At 42.7% G+C, this 13,079-nt stretch overlaps 1 protein-coding gene across 1 annotated transcript in view; it reads left to right on the top strand.

Annotated features, from left to right (window-relative positions):
* The window catches only part of LOC110503574 (leucine-rich repeat and fibronectin type III domain-containing protein 1-like protein), a 116,409-nt gene extending 103,875 nt beyond the window's left edge, over nucleotides 1-12,534 (top strand). Inside the window, exons 6-7 of the mRNA XM_021581973.3 lie at nucleotides 344-736; nucleotides 12,125-12,534. The gene's annotated coding sequence lies outside the window, so the exon portion shown is untranslated. The remainder of the gene's footprint in view (nucleotides 1-343; nucleotides 737-12,124) is intronic.
* Nucleotides 12,535-13,079: the final 545 nt, after the last annotated feature.

The following is a 13,079-nucleotide window of genomic DNA, read 5'->3' as shown; positions in this document are numbered from 1 at the left end:
GAGTCCACCCCCTTAACACTCAGTGTTGCCCCTTTGAAAGCAGCAGACATCCAAACAACATAATGCAGGAGCATGACTTACAATTACTTACATTTTCCTCCTATACCAATACACTATAGTAGCAACACAAAACAGATCCTAGCACAGTAGCAATTACAAACAAACACATCATCTGATCCACCTTCCAGTAAATATCATCATTATAAATCCAATTACCATTCAAACTATTGCACATATCTCGAGAACAGTTGTGATTGATGTCATGCATTCAACTCAGTCACTGATTAGTTTGTACATGCATTCCACTCAATCAGTAACCATTGGTCATGTTTTTGTTTTTCAGAATATTCCCAGGATTCCAGGAATCAAGGAGATTGGATTATAAATCAGGAACATTTTTAGGACTCCTGCCAGACATCCTCCTTGCGTCCTCACTAGTTCACACTGTATTTACAGACCCCCCCACGAAAACACCCCAAGATGGATTTAATAAGGACTCAATTCACCATCATAATCTAATGGATTGGAGCTAGACGAGCCAACGGCCTCGCCAGTGGCTTTTGAAACGTATTGCCTTGTAATCCCTCTGTGGCTCAGACTGTCTGTGTGTCCGCTGTTCCTGGCCCTGTACTTGGGACCAGGACTTGCCAATACCTGGACCTGTTCCTGGACCTGCTCATAATGTACCTTACTTTACGTGACTGTCTTCAGACTCAGGATGGGGACCCAGCCAAGGGTGAGTGTACACAGGATTATGTACTCTGTGGGTTGACCAGGAAACACTCCCTGGTCGGGTCACAAGGTCAGGAAACCGCCCAGGGCCTTCCTCATTATTTAACCAAGTTGACCATATATTTCAAGGATGCATGCCACAGATATCTCTAATTTAGGAGATGTGTGTTCTGTGTTGCTTTTAACCAACCATGTTAGAGGCCCCAGACAGGCCCAATCTGATTCGTTTGTGACTACAAACAGGAGAGGGAGGGTGTGGAAGGATAAACTTGGGGTACTCTGGAGGCGGACCCAATCTTTTTCCCAGAGTCATCTCATGTCTGCCTCCCATCTCCTCCTTGTCCACTCTACTGGTTCCTCTGGCTTAACTAATAACATGGCTAAACGGATGGGAGATAATTATGGGTAGACAGGCAATTGAGGAGTCAAATTTGGTAAGTGATCATCAGCTCAATTAGGCCCTGAAAACATTGATGGAGGAGCACAGCGGGAGAGGACCCCAGCCGCAACTCAGGGGTGGGCATTACTAGATCTGTCTGGATTAGGCTACTTTCTCTTAACTCTCTACTATTCCACTCACTCCATTGACTGTTGTCCCCAATTAGATGTTTTTTTTAATTAATTTGTTAGGAGCCCCATTAGCCAACGACAATGGCGACAGCTAGTCTTTCTTTTTCACAATTGACATACATTTAAAAACAGTGCTACATGTAGTGTGTGTGTGTGTCCATCTATCAGTTACAGATACATGTCAGTACATACACACAACAAGTAGGTCACATGGGGGAGAGGCGGTGTGCCGTGAGGTGTTGCTTTATTTGTTTTTTGAAACCAGGTTTGCTGTTCACTTGCGCTTTATAAGATGGAAGGGAGGTTCATGCTCTGTATAATACTGTATGTTTCCTTGAATTTCTGGACCTGGGGACTGTGAAAAGACCCCTGGTGGCGAAAGTGTGTGTGTCAGTGCTGTGTGAAAGTTGACTATGCAAACAATTTGGAATTTCCAACACATTGTTTCTTATAAAAACAAGAAGTGACGCAGTCAACCTTTCGTCAAACCTTAGCCAAGAGAGACTGACGTGCATAGTATTAATATTAGCCCTCTGATTACAATTATGAGCAAGGCGTGCCACACTGTTCTGGGCCAGCTGCAGTTTAACTAGGACTTTCTTTGCAGCACTTGACCATATGACAATAATCAAGATCAGCTAAAACTAGAGCCTCCAGGACTTGCTTTGTGTGGTGTCAAGAAAGCAGAGCATCTCTTTATTACGGACAGACCTCTCCCCATCTTTAAAACCATTGAATCTGTGTTTTGACCATGACGGTTTACAATCTAAGGTAACACCAAGTAATTTAGTCTCCTCAACTTGTTCAACAGCCACACCATTCATTACCAGATTCAGCTGAGGTCTAAAATTTAGGGAATGATTTGTACCAAATAAAATGCTCCTCGTTTTAGAGATGTTCAGGACCAGTTTATTACTGGCCACCCATTCCAAAACAGACTGCAACTCTTTGTTAAGGGGTTCACTTCAATGAAGTGACTTCATTATATGTGGTTCCTGATGCATATATGGTTCAATCATCAGCATACATGGACACACATGCTTTGTTTAATGCCAGTGGCAGGTCATTGGAAAAATAGAAAAGAGTAGAGGGCCTAGAGAGCTGCCTTGCGGTACACCACACTTTACATGTTTGACATTGGAGAAGCTGCCATTAAAGAAACCCCTATGAGTTCTACTTCCTAGATAGCGCTGAATGCACAAATTTGGCAGAGGTTGAAAAGCCATAACACATGCATTTTATCAACAACCGGTTATGGTTAATAATTTCACTGTATCACAATTCCAGTGGGTCAGAAGTTTACATGCACTAAGTTGACTGTGCCTTTAATCAGCTTGGAAGATTCCTGAAAATGGAATTGATTATTCTCCGCACCGCAGCTTTCAAATTAAAATTGGGGAATCGTTGGTTTATTTCGAGGTTTCTTTCTATGCTTTCTAGTATTCATGAAGGACTTTGGCAACAGTAGAACATTAAATTACAGTGAACTCTCCGTTTGAGCTGCAGTCGTTCCATTGATTCCCCTCCAGTTCATGGTCTTTGAAAGATCATGGAAGATTATGTGTGCCATGATCCTCTCACTCTCTTTCACATCACAGCCTCCTTTCAATCCCAAATAGTCAATCTGTAACCACACAGACAACATAAAAGGGACCATAAGATATGTATATTTTACGTCAGTATTAAGCAATTCACTTCATTTTAATAGCCTATTGGCTTGCTGAAAAACTAGTAACTAGTTTTTTTTTACAATATCAAAAACACAAACGCTATCTTAGTTTTGGATAACTAATGCGCCATACAGATCTGGACATTGGTTGTCTTCTGCTAATAACTCCACAAACCTTTAAGGCATAATTATAATGGCTAACTAGGTCAGGAGACGTAAATGCAAAAAAGAGACCAACAATGTCGCTAAACCTTACAGATAAAAAAAACACCTCCAACCAAGGCCAAAACAACAAGCAACACTGGGGACACTTCAATCGCTGTGAGGAGGCATGAAAATATTCAAAAGGTAGCTCAAGATATAAGTATTAAAAATCATAAACAGTGCAGTATGTATTGATATTAATATTGAAGAATACAATTATTTAGCTTTAATTTGTCATGGTTATGTGATCCTCTCTACCAGCACTAAACAGTTAACATAAGACCTGCTGGGCCGATTCAAGCAACAAAATAAGCAACATTCTAACAGTAATTAAACATTCTATACTGTATATTTGGTTGTGTTTAGGAAGGTTTAGGTAACCTTAGAATATAAATATTATTGACATTTACTGTGGGCTGTATGTTGGGTAATGGAGAGGAACAGGTCCTACTGTCAAAAGGAGGGTCAAAAGGGGAACGGCATACACCATTATTATGACATGCCCTACTAAATCTGTTATGTTTGAAACTACTAAACTTTAACAACAAAGACGTAAAGAGGGAGACTTTACCTTAAATGGCAAGTGGCAGACACTCTTCCCGACTTCTCGTCTACACAGTAATGTCAGCTACTTGCTAATGTTTGCCAAGCTAACACACATTAATTAGCTTGGTAACACTAGCCAAGCACACACATATATCTAACGTTCCATAGCACTGTTACTAGACAGCTACAAACATAAAACGTTTATCAAATAGAGTTGGCTATAGTTAGCTAGCTACAGTACTCACCCTTTAATAGCTAGTGTCCTCAGTAGTGGCCTCTTGACAGCTAACTCACACAACCTAAAGGAAAAATTTGAACTAGCTAGTGAGTAACAGTAGCTAGCTACTAACGTTAGCCAGTACACCTGCTCATTTTACCTGGTGTAACGGTTTTCGTTGGTGGAAGGAGAGGAGGACCAAAATGCAGCGTGGTAAGTGTTCATCATGTTTTAATAGAACAAACTGAACGCTACACAAAATATTAACGAAGAGAAAAAGAAACAGTTCTGCCAGGTGAATAGACACTAAACAGAAATTAAACACCCACAACCAAAATGGGGAAAACCGGCTACCTAAGTATGATTCTCAATCAGAGACAACGAACGACACCTGCCTCTGATTGAGAACCATACTAGGCCAAACACATAGAAATATAACAACCTATAAAAAAGAACGTAGACTACCCACCCCAACTCACGCCCTGACCAACCTAACACAAAGATATAAAAAAGGAACTAACCTATAGGGGAGACCAAACACGCTGGACCGGCACAATACACCCTGGCTGGATGCCCACTCTCGCATGGCACTTGCGGGGGGTTGGCCTATAGCGCACCGGGCTATGAGCGCGTACTGGTGACACAGTGCGCTTGACCGCATAACACGGTGCCTGACCAGTACAACGCTGCTTTCGGTAAGCACGAGGAGTGGGCTCAGGTCTCCAACCTGACTCTGCCACACTCCCCGTGTGCCCCCGCCCAAAAAAATTGGGGGCTGCTTCTCGTGCCTGTCGCGCTGCCGTGCTGCCTCCTCATATCGCCGCCGCTCAGCTTTCGCTGCCTCCAGTCCTTCCTTGGGGCGGCAATACGCCCCAGCCTGTGCCCAGGGTCCCTTGCTTTCCAAAATCTCCTCCCAAGTCCATGAGTCCAGAGAACGCTGCTGCTCGATACCACACAGCTTGGTCCTTGGTTGGTGGGTGTTTCTGTAACGGTTTTCGTTGGTGGAAGTAGAGGAGGGCCGAAATGCAGCGTGGTAAGTGTTCGTCATGTTTTAATAGAACAAACTGAACACTATACAAAATAATAACGAAGAGAAAACGAAACAGTTCTGGCAGGTGAACAGACACTAAACAGGAATTAAACACCCACAACCAAAATGGGGAAAACCGGCTACCTAAGTATGATTCTCAATCAGAGACAATGAACGACACCTGCCTCTGATTGAGGACCATACTAGGCCAAACACATAGAAATATAACAACCTAGAAAAAAAGAGCATAGACTGCCCTGACCAACCTAACACAAAGACATAAAAAAGGAACTAAGGTCAGAACGTGACACCTGGGCAGCTAAGGACATGTTAACTTAGATAGCAAGCTAGCGATCACAAAGAACAAGCTCCTCGATTTAGCTCACAAATGTTAGTCAAATAACCGGACACCAAATAATTTCAGTTGACAGCCTACTTGCCAGGTTACCTTGCCAGGTTACCTTGCCTACACTACATTTTCACAGTCCAATTGCAGTTTCATAAGGAACGTATATTATAAACAGCTAGCTAAGCTATATAAAAGGTCAGGTACCGATTTCATGAAGTTAGCTAGCTAGCTAACTAGCTAGCTATTGGATGCAACCGATCCAACAACAGTGTTATTGTCGCATGTAGCTAGCTAGCAATGCTGCAAGTTTTTAACTGATCTTGGGTCTCCTCTCGAAATAGGTGGGGTTTTGCAGTTTAGTTGGTTGTTTATATCATATGACTAGGGGCTGGCGCCAAGAGTTGGAGGTATTCACTTTCAGGTGTCTCTTTCAGTTTTCAATAGTGAAAGTTCGTTGCCTTAAAGATAGTTAAACCCTATTTTATGTTTATTTTATTTGTACTTATATTAAAGCCATGCTTAAGATTAGGAATGGAACCTGTATGGTTCTAAAGAACCATTAAACCAGTAAATAGGTTCAACTTTATATAGCACCAAAATAGGGGGTTAATTTCAATCCATTGTCAAGGCAAGTATGGAAAGTATGTTTATTGTCATATGAAGAACTAGAGTAATACCTTACAATGAAATGCTTACTCCCATGTAGGCCAACAGAACAAAACATACTGATACAAAATCTAAAAGATGAATAACAATGGATCAAAGGGTACAGAGAATGTGCAAACAGGCAGTTAAAAGAAATTAAATATAACAGTGAAATTGATATGTACATATTATAGGGATAAAATATTGAGTGCATATTTAATAAAAAGAAAAAAAGAAATATATGTTGCCATTATATCGCAAGCCACATTCGCCCCAAATTTGCCCTGCCATAATGAATACGGACTCGTTTGCCGTATTTGGCCCACATAGGACTGGCCGCTGCCGAGGCAAAGCCAGCAGTGCTAAACAGTTGAAAGAGCAATTATGGTTAAGTGCTTTGCTCAAGGGCACATAGACAGATGTTTCACCTAGTCAGCTTGGGAATTTGATCCAGCAACCTTTTGGTTACTGGCCCAAGACCCTTAACCACTAGGCTACCTGCCGCTACCTGCTGCCCTATTTTACGTGCTAACATGAAATGTTTTGTTTATTTAAGTCAATTAATACGTTTCTTGGAGGGCATGCAAGTGGGTGGTCATTTCCCGGGAGGCCTATGAGATCATACTTAATTATTCTCAAGTCAATGAAAGGTTTGTGCTTTCTAGAGATTTATCCAATGACCTTAACATAGACCTAAGCCATGACATCTTAGATCACTGCAGTGGTCATGGTATACCGTAGTACAGCCAAACACAAATCAATCCCGTGAACATTTGATCCCACAACTCATTGCAGGTTATTTCTCACCCTCGCCCAGCTTGTGTTCAGACAGGGCTTGGGTGACGGCCATTCTACAATTTGTACGACAAGGTGATTACAAGGTGATCTGGCCCTATCGTGTGGTAGAGAGGAGGGATGTTACAGTGAAAGGGCTTCTGCTATTAAATATCGGCTTTTCTGAAAAAGCAAGGGAGGGAGGTATGCATAATTGATAATTGCAGCTATTTCTCGCCTCAAGACGTAAACCTTGCCATCAATTCCCCTGCGAACTCTTTTCTTTTACCTGCTAACATCTGAGAGCACAGAAGCGTGTCGAGAAGGGAGGGGAAATGAAGAGGAGAGTGCAATGTGAACATGCACTGGAGCATCACTTTATGTCTTAACAAATAGGTTCGCCCTACTCCGACTCTGATGGGTTTAGCCTTTGATAGTTGAGAGTAAACTGACCATCAATATATTTTATCAGCAAACTAATTGTGTGCCTGTCTGATTAATAAAATGTAGAGTGGCGGGTGGACAGGTGCTTTTGTTTGTATTTTTCGTTGGATAGTAATGTGGAGAGGGTTGAGGAGTTGTGATGTGTGAAATCAGGGGACTCCATTGTTCTAAGCTCTCACCGTTCCCAGAGAGGACGGGGACAAATGGAAAGGCTCAGCCGGCTGTCAGTACCTAGGCCAGGGCCATGAAATCACTATTGATAAGACATATCTCACCATCAAGCATGAGTTTGAGAAATGAGACGGGTTTAAGGTTAGACTTGAAAGAGATGAGGCCAAGATAGATGTGTGTGTCTATTTCATTCATCTAAAACCGAGTTCAAACAGCCTGGTATCGTCAGCATTCTGTCTCACAAAATAACATGAAGATTGGAAAAAAAGAACCACTTTAAGAGGATCGTAATTCTGCTGCTGGTGTAATTTCCTAATTAGTGTTTTTGTCTTTTCATCGCCCTTGCTTTGATTAGCAATCTGTAGGATACGTGTGCGGTGTTTTCATACATACGTGTGTGTGTGTGCATGCCTGTGTGTGTGTGTGCGTGTATGTGTTTGTTGTGAGAACAGAACACCATGCCTCTCATATTTACACAAGATTCCACCCTCAGGCCAATTATGGTGCTCCTACAATACATAGACCACACAAACCAAAATCAGATGATGCTTTATATATCACAACCACTGCCAAATGTAATTAATTACTACTGTACCAAGAGGCCGGCAAATGTCAGAGAGGAATTTATTTAGCAAATTTTGCAGCTTTCTTTATTGTCATGGCTGCTTTAATCAGGGACGTAGTTTCTGCTCTCTGTGTGTATGAAGCATTGGGCCTCAGAGGCGTGCTGCAGCTCAATTAAAACTTGGCCCTATTTCCAAACAGTTGCAAAGACATGGATTCTGTTTCTTTTTGTCACACAGCCGGTCTGCGCCCAGAAAAAAATATTTATACATTCTTGTCTCTTCGTGTTTGTATTGAGCAAGAACAGAATCAAGTTGGGGGCTGACATTTTTTGGCTGTATGTGCTATGATCCTTTTTGCTCTGGAGCCCCCCCCCCCCCCCAAAAAAAAAGATCTGCACAAAAACAACAAACAAAATTTGAGATTGCAGCAGACTTTAGATTGCTATCACCACTTTGCTCAAATAGGCCTGGGAGAAATCAATTATGACGTGTTGTATGGCTTGATGGCAACCATCTTTCCATCCTCCCACACTTAGCATTAAGTTGTGTCAAGTCTCCTGCCTCATTTCTCTGGCAATTAAAGTATCGTGATGTGGCTAATCGTTGCTTCAAGCTGATGACGCAGCGAAAAGCCTGTTACCCAATGTATCAGCAGCAGCATAGCGCCTGATGATCACAGGTCCCTGGCATCAATGATCAGGTTGTTTAGAGTGAGATCACAGAGGTCTCCCCACTAATGGAAGTCAAGAACAGCAGGCTAAATGGTCTGTGCTGAACTGTCTGAAGTCTCAGCTATGGCGTCACTATGCAAACATTATGCAAACAAGCTCTGTTATTATTTAGGAGACAGAATGATGTTCGACTCAGATATCATGGGGCAGAAGCGAGGCGGCAGGGGACATTAGGTTGTAGGCTCTATTTGTTTTCATTTTGTCACTTTATCATGTTCTTCTGATCAGGGCAAATGCAGAGGAGGCTACGGGAGCTTCACGATACCACAGTGATGGTTTTATTAAAGAGAATTTGCCAGTTTTGGTGACTAAAAGACACCTAAAACCAAGGGCAAAATACTGCTGTTATCACTCGCCCTCTAGCCAGACAATGTGAAACAGCAACAACATCAACATCCCATGTAAAATGGTGAGATGATGAAAGGTGGTGTGGAGAATAAATTACTGTCTGCCCCCTGAACAGTGTCTGGGTCGGCAGGCATTGGATGGCATTCGGAGAGAGAGATTTGTGTGGCAGACACACTGAGGTGATTAATTTCAGATGATCACTGGATGATTGCCCCAGTGGGCGGATTGCAATCCATAATACAGCCGCTCCCAATTTATATCTCCTGTTCAGGCCACAATGAATTGCATAATCAATAGGTACTGATGAGAAGCAAGGTGTGATGATGGGAATCATAATTAGGGTAGTGTAAATATCATGACACAAGGCAAGACCCAGATGCTGACACAAGAGGCAGATGGTTGGAGTCTTACAATATTTATTAATCCAATAGGATAAGGCAAGAGAATGGTCGTGGACAGGCAAAAGGATCAAAACCAGTTCAGAGTCCAAAAGGTACCGAAGGGCAGGCAGAATCGAGGTAAGAGCAGGCAGAGTCAAGGTCAGGGCAGGCAGGATGATCAGGCAGGCGGGAAAGTAGTCCAGAGTCAATCTGGGAAGACTATCAAAAAGAGAATGGCAAAAGGAGTGCTAGAAAAACACGCTGGTTGACTTGACTAACATACAAGACGAACTGGCACAGAGAGACAGGAAACACAGGGATAAATACACCAGGGAAAATAAGCGACACCTGGAGTGGGTAGAGACAATCACAGGAACAGGTGATACTAATCAGGGCATGACAGTAAAAGAGTCTGACTATGTGTATCGGACTGACCCCTCCTTGGAACATTGTCAAATTTCTCGAACATTTCTAGAGTGGCGGATGCAATGTTGGTCCGGTCCTCATTCAGGTCCAATATCCTTTCTCCCGGATGGTGGTAGAAGATCATAGAAATAGCTCAATGGTGCACGCTCAGCGCAAGGAAACAGGCATTTGTTTGTAAATGGATGTAAACGAAGCTATTTCGTATACACTCGCTAGAAATAGTGTGTGATGCAACACCATGAATGGTTTAGAACAAGTGGCAGGTCTAATGGAAAGCAAGCTACGGTATGACGCTATAATCTAGTGTACAAGTAGGTCTCCCTTACTCAGTTTGATACTTACACGTTTAAAGTGGGTAAGGAAGTACAGAAATATATGTCTGCACTTTTGCAGAATCCAAGCGCTTCGTAATGTCTGGTTGTGCTTCAAGAGAGACTCTCCTGCTGTGTCAATGAGAGAGTAGTAGAGAAGGCAGGTTCTGCTTTGGGTAGATGCTAGCTGACTTTATCAACGCTCCCACGCTGGGAGGGAGTGGCAGAGAACACCCATGGTCACTAAGGTCTTGAAGAGGAATATGTCGCACTTAAAGCCATACATTTTTTCACAGGATAAAGGAATGTTTAAAAAAATAACAATTCAAGTCACTTGTTACAGTACACTTTGTTATTGAAAAGCAAATTGTTTGTTTGAATGCGTTGGGGGTGAAGATGTAATGGCCACCTATGCTTCGAATGGACAATCTACGTCTGCCTCGTGAAGTCAGCAATAATTGACTGAAAACACTGTCATGCAGTTATGTTTTTTTGACATGCTAGTACATACAGCCAACTGAGAAAATAAATAAGCTTGAGCTTAAATAAGTACCCTCTGAACTCCCTCCACTTTATAGGCCTCAGTCCACTCAGTGCTTTCAGCACAAACATGTTAGCCTGATATACAAGGGAACAGCATTTCCAAAATGGCATCCATAATTGTAGCTCTCGCACCTGTTCAGCCTCTTCTCTCCAATTCAAACCACCTGCAGTGCCAGCTAGTTCCAGGTGCCATACACAATGATACGCCACCAGAGAGCTTATATATAGAGGGTAGTGCGTACAGCCCGGTACATCACCGGGGCCAAGCTTCCTGCCATCCAGGATCTCTATACCAGGGAGTGTCAGAAGAAGGCCCAAACAATTGTCAAAGACTCCAGCCTCCCTAGTCATAGACTGTTCTCTCTGCTACCGCACGGCAAGCGGTGCCAGAGCACCAAGTCTATTTCCATGAGGCTTCTAAACAGGTTCTACCCCCAAGCCATAAGACTCCTGAACAGCTAATCAAACGGAAACCCAGACTTATTTTTTTTAACCTTTTTTTTTAATTTTCTTTTTAGGTATTTTCTTAAAACTGCATTGTTGGTTAACGGCTCGTAAGTAAGCGTTTCACTGTAAGGTCCACACCTGTTGTAGTCGGTGCATGTGACAAATACAATTTGAATTGATTTATACAGCAACATTTTTCAAAGTGCCTAGTTCCATGTGTAGACGTAAGCAAAAGTGTTAATTTAAAATGTCTGCCAGGCTCGTTTTCAGCTCACCACCAGCCAGGTATCCATGGCCATGATATGTCCAGCCCGATGCGAGGCTTAGTCAGGCTTGGCTGTCTGAGCTGACCAGCTTAACTCCTATCACTGTTCTGTGGACAGTGCGTGAGACATTGAGGATGAGTCTAAGGCCGAGGAGTCCCAAATGTAATCTTGCGTTATACTGGGGAAAGCATCCGGTCACTTCAATGGCTGTTTAATGGCACTGGGTTGTTGTTTTGTCATCCGGTTTTGTTTCATAGCCACAGCAGGCATGCCCACCACGGTTTGGCCAGTGCTGTGAGGGAGGCTGCAAGTCATGGCAACCAGTCATTTTACATTTGTATCAAACAGCAGTAGAACACAACACTGCGTGGATCCATCCGAGTGCATTGTCCAAGCACGGTGGCCGTATGGCTGCCAGTGTTTGTGAAAGCTTCCTGTGTTTGTATTAAACTGATGTACTTGGGTCTATTGTCTTTATGGACATGTTATGAATGTTCTCTGTTTCATTATGTATATATATACATATATAAAGCCTTAGTATGGCAGGGATTCAATGAATCTAACACTGGTCAAGGGGAACCAGTATCATCACTATACTTCAGGGGCTAAATTGTTGGCTGATCTTTATGAAGCCCTTTCAATTATCAACCTGGATTAAGTGGGGTTGTATGTGTGGTCAACCGTAACCGACGTTAGGCCAGAATAGAACATATTCCTCACTGATTTCCCTGTCTCTCTCTCCCCTCTCTCTGCAGGTATGTGCTGTGTTTCGTCCATCCAGACTCCGAGGACCCAAGGATATATAGGAGGAAGAACTCCAACCAGAAGGGACTAAGCAAACTGAACCGCATGTCTGTGCATCACCACCACCTCTTCGTCACAATGGTCTTCATCACCCTCTCCTCCTGTGTGTTGCGTTTATTTATTTTCTCACCTTTGAGCTGAACCCAGGGAGAACTGAATCGAACAGACAGACTTAAAGGGGAATAAACGCTCACTGCTTGGGGACTCACCTTCTGTGTTCTCCGTCACTTTTTATTTGGCTTTATCTTTTGTATCTGTACATAACGCAATTCCAAATCTTATAGTTTTGTACATGTAATTTTTCTGGTGTGTGAAATTTTTCTAATAAAATAAAAAAGTGGATTCATTCCCTAGAGACTAACAGGCCTGTTTGTGGCTGATTTACCTTCTTGTTACACCTTCTTCTCTCCTGTTTTATTCTCTCCATCCCCTCCTCATTTATTATCCCTATACAAACCTATTACACCCACACCCTATCCCCACCTCGCCTATTTCTGCCTCATGGCACCATGTAGCCAATAACCTGTGTTACCCGATGGTTGTAACACAATGGCAGCCAATCCAAGTTACTTTAGAGGGAAAAAGGGATCCCAGAGGTAAAAAATAAATGAGGTTTGAAAAGTCCAGCTCTCTCTATATATATTACCCCACCCCACCATATATTACCCCATTAGTCCTACAACCTTCTCCTAATGGAGTTATTCATCATTAGTATCGGGGTTAGCCTCACTTCCCTACCTAGTAGGCTTTATTTCTGAAAACTAAATTCCACTGACTTCTTTTTGTGTTTTTCCCCCTGACCCTCAAAGCCGACATGAATACAAACACTGCAATTTGCACAGATTCTCTGGTGGTGTTTTTCACCGTCTGTTGCCTGTGAATCTGATCCAAGTCAGGCATTGAACC

Source organism: Oncorhynchus mykiss, chromosome 24 (assembly GCF_057628025.1).
Source record: "Oncorhynchus mykiss isolate SJ-2025 chromosome 24, ASM5762802v1, whole genome shotgun sequence".
Taxonomy (NCBI): domain Eukaryota; kingdom Metazoa; phylum Chordata; class Actinopteri; order Salmoniformes; family Salmonidae; genus Oncorhynchus; species Oncorhynchus mykiss.
The sequence above is the reverse complement of the archived record's forward strand: the minus strand, read 5'-3'. Positions and strand labels throughout refer to the sequence as shown.